Genomic DNA, 4,158 nt, shown 5'->3' with positions numbered 1-4,158 from the left:
TATATGGTTTACAACATTTATTAGAGATGTCCATCACACCCAGGGTTAAAATATAATCAACACATTTTTTCAATCTTCTTCATCTCCCTCTTTTAGTCATTCTTCAAACAGACTCCATGTAGTCAGGCTTCACTTGACTTAAATTACCTGCCAAGTGGTAATTAGGTGATGGAACATTGCTTTTCAAGCAGTTATTGAACTCTGAGGAAAAGGTAAGCCTCTCAAAGGAATGTGTTCATATTCTTGTATCACTAAATGAAGGATACAGGAACATTTATTAACAAAAGACACGTAATTATAAAGGAGAGCCACTTCTCCTCCTATAAACTAAGTGGATGCCTTAACCCTTTTCATGGTGGACTGAACTGTGGTATTACTTGACTTCATGGGGCTCTGGGTCTAAAAATTGACTACAGTCTACAGTCATTTAGAGGTCCTACGGCAATTTTTCAGCCGGTAATGGAAGAGAGGAGTTCAATGAATGGATAAACACCTGTGACATTTCCTTTCAGCACAATGTTCAAGGTAACGCTCCCCACACAACCTGTTTTCTCCTTTAAATGCCTCATGTCAAAGAAATTCTCCCTCTCCTCTAACATGACTAACATTCTGCTCTTATTTTCAGCACTTTAACAGAAAGAAATTGACTGAAAAATGGCCGGGTGACTCTTTCCTGTATATAAATTTACTCTAAAGAGCGTAGAGGAATTTAGTGGGTGCTGAAATTAAAATGAGGAATTTGAATGTGTGATCTGTGGCCAGATGAAGCTGCACTTTTCGAAGTTCAGAAACATAAATCCACGTGGCATGTCTGACCTCTTGCAAACACATGTTACTCATCAAGGTCATAGCGAAAATAGATGATGTTGAAACTTTTACAGCCTGCTGCCCTTGAGGATTGCTACCGATGCCAGGTTTATAAAGGGTTCTGTGGTAATTTTCTAATTATAAACGTCCTGAAACCAGTAATTTCGTGAGCCGCTGGAAAGTTTTTTTTCCCTTCCTTTTCTTTCGCCAAATAAACAGAGCCAGTGTTGCAAGCATTTACAGCGTCATACAAATGTATCCCAAAATCTTGAACTTTTTCATATTTTGCCATGCACTATTTTACAGGGATTTTATACTCTGTATGATAACATTTTAGCATCAACTCAGATGTTCAATAAAGGTCTCAGACACTTTTTCAATAACATTTGTCAAAAAACAGCATTAAGGAGATCAACTAACACACTAAACAGATCATTATAAAAATCCTGCAGTTTCAAAACAATATCCAATATAACAGTATAAAAAGAGAATGTAGGAAACAATATTATTCTGATCAACTTAATAGTAAAGAAAATGATATAAAGGGAATCTGGAATGTTATTAACACTGTCATTGTACGTGGATCTAGTGGACCATATTACCCAGAATATATTGTGGAGAACAACACAATTATAACAAATAAAGAAGAAATTGCAAATGGGTTTAATGATTTTTTTGTTAATGTATTACCAGATCTTGCTAGGAAAATTCCAATTGAAGATGATCGGTGCAGTAATTTAATAAATAATAAATTCAATTCAATGTTTCTGGCCCCTACAAATGAAATAGAGGTTTTGATTGTAATTAAGAAATGTAAAAACAAAAAGTCACGTGACATAGATGACTTAGAGATGAGATTGGTTCGAGGGGTGGCAGAAGAAATCATTAAACCATTTACACATATTTGCAATCTATCCTTCTAAAATGGACTCTTTCCCAACAGAATGAAAAATGCTAAAGTAATCCCACTCTTCAAATCTGGAAATAAGAATACTTTCACCAACTTTCGTCCGGTTTCACTCTTGCCACAGTTTTCTAAAATCTTAGAAAAATTATTTGATTGTCGGCTTTGCNTTTTACAGGGATTTTATACTCTGTATGATAACATTTTAGCATCAACTCAGATGTTCAATAAAGGTCTCAGACACTTTTTCAATAACATTTGTCAAAAAACAGCATTAAGGAGATCAACTAACACACTAAACAGATCATTATAAAAATCCTGCAGTTTCAAATCAATATCCAATATAACAGTATAAAAAGAGAATGTAGGAAACAATATTATTCTGATCAACTTAATAGTAAAGAAAATGATATAAAGGGAATCTGGAATGTTATTAACACTGTCATTGTACGTGGATCTAGTGGACCATATTACCCAGAATATATTGTGGAGAACAACACAATTATAACAAATAAAGAAGAAATTGCAAATGGGTTTAATGATTTTTTTGTTAATGTATTACCAGATCTTGCTAGGAAAATTCCAATTGAAGATGATCGGTACAGTAATTTAATAAATAATAAATTCAATTCAATGTTTCTGGCCCCTACAAATGAAAAAGAGGTTTTGATTGTAATTAAAAAATGTAAAAACAAAAGGTCACGTGACATAGATGACTTAGAGATGAGATTGGTTCGAGGGGTGGCAGAAGAAATCATTAAACCATTTACACATATTTGAAATCTATCCTTCTAAAATGGACTCTTTCCCAACAGAATGAAAAATGCTAAAGTAATCCCACTCTTCAAATCTGGAAATAAGAATACTTTCACCAACTTTCGTCCGGTTTCACTCTTGCCACAGTTTTCTAAAATCTTAGAAGAATTATTTGATTGTCGGCTTCGCAGATTCATAGAACAAAACAAATTGTTAACCGAAAGCCAGTATGGGTTCAGACAAAATAGATCCACATCACTTGCAATAATCGATTTAATTGAAAGCATTACAGATGGTATTGATAAATGTAAATTTGTTATGGGAACTTTTATTGATTTACAGAAGGCATTTGAAACCATTGATCACAGTTTACTATTAAAAAAACTGGAAAGGTATGGCATTAGAGGCTTACCTAACGAGTGGTTACACAGCTATTTGGAGGATAGAAAGCAAATTGTACAGTTTGGACAACATTAATCTGGGCTCAGGGGCATAACGTGTGGAGTACCGCAGGGCTCCATTTTGGGTCCAATGTTATTTATTATGTACATAAATGATATTTGCAATGTGTCTTCTGTTATGAAGTTTGTACTTTTCACAGATGACACTAATATTGTATGCACTGGAGACAACTTGGAGCAACTTTTGGCGCAAGTAACAATCAAAATGAACAAGTTAAAGAAATGGTTCAACAACAATAAATTATCATTAAATTTGAAAAAGACTAAACTAATGTTATTTGGTAAACGGAAAACTAATGTTCCCATTGAAATTATTATTGATAATGTAAGTATAGAGAGGGTTAAACAAAATACTTTTTTGGGTGTGATTATAGATGAGACATTGTCCTGGAAAGATCACATTAATTATTTGCGCACAAAAGTTGCTAAACGTTTGGGAGTGATGAACAGAACCCGTCTCTTCCTCAACCAAAGTGCATTGTTCCTTGTGTATCACTCACTTGTCATGTCGTATTTGAATTATTGTATCGAAGTTTGGGGAAGCAATTTTAAGACCAATCTTCAGCCCCTGGTTACACTGCAAAAAAGAGAAATTCGAATCGTTCATAAAGTAAATTATATACATCCCACAAATTTATTGTTTCTACAATCCTCCAATTTGAAATAATTTGATCTTGTAAACTTAAGAACTGCGCAAATAATGTACAGAGCATCAACTGGCTCTCTTCCAGAAAATGTCTTAAAACTCTTTCAGGAGCGGGAGGCACTTCGCACTTATAATCTTAGAGGCGAAAATCGATTATACCAACCAAAATTAAGAACTACCTTGAAATTAATGTGCTTCTCAAGTCGTGGTGTCACCCTCTGGAATAGTTTACCGGAGGAACAAAATATAAACCATTTCAAAGAAATATTTAAGCGGGATGTCCTGAGAAAATACCTGGAAGAGAGTGAGTGATGTTCTATGAGGGTGGTGTGGTGTAGGGAGGGGGTTGCAGGGACGGGGAGTGTTGGGCCAGTGTGTTGTCTTGTATGCAATGCATGAGTGTGGATGGGTTGTTTGTCTTGTCTTTGTATTGTCATTTGCAGGAGTGTCCTTGGGATGAGCAGGAGGGGATTGGACATGTATAAGCTTTTGCTTCTTCCATCCCCTTTTCAAGCCATGCATATGTATTGTTTGTCATTATATGTATTGTAAAATCTGTGCAGGTTTGAAATAAACTTTTTGAA

This window comes from Cyprinodon variegatus, unplaced genomic scaffold (genome assembly GCF_000732505.1).
Source record: "Cyprinodon variegatus isolate N-32 unplaced genomic scaffold, C_variegatus-1.0 Scaffold296, whole genome shotgun sequence".
Lineage (NCBI taxonomy): Eukaryota > Metazoa > Chordata > Actinopteri > Cyprinodontiformes > Cyprinodontidae > Cyprinodon > Cyprinodon variegatus.
This window is presented reverse-complemented; position numbering follows the sequence as displayed.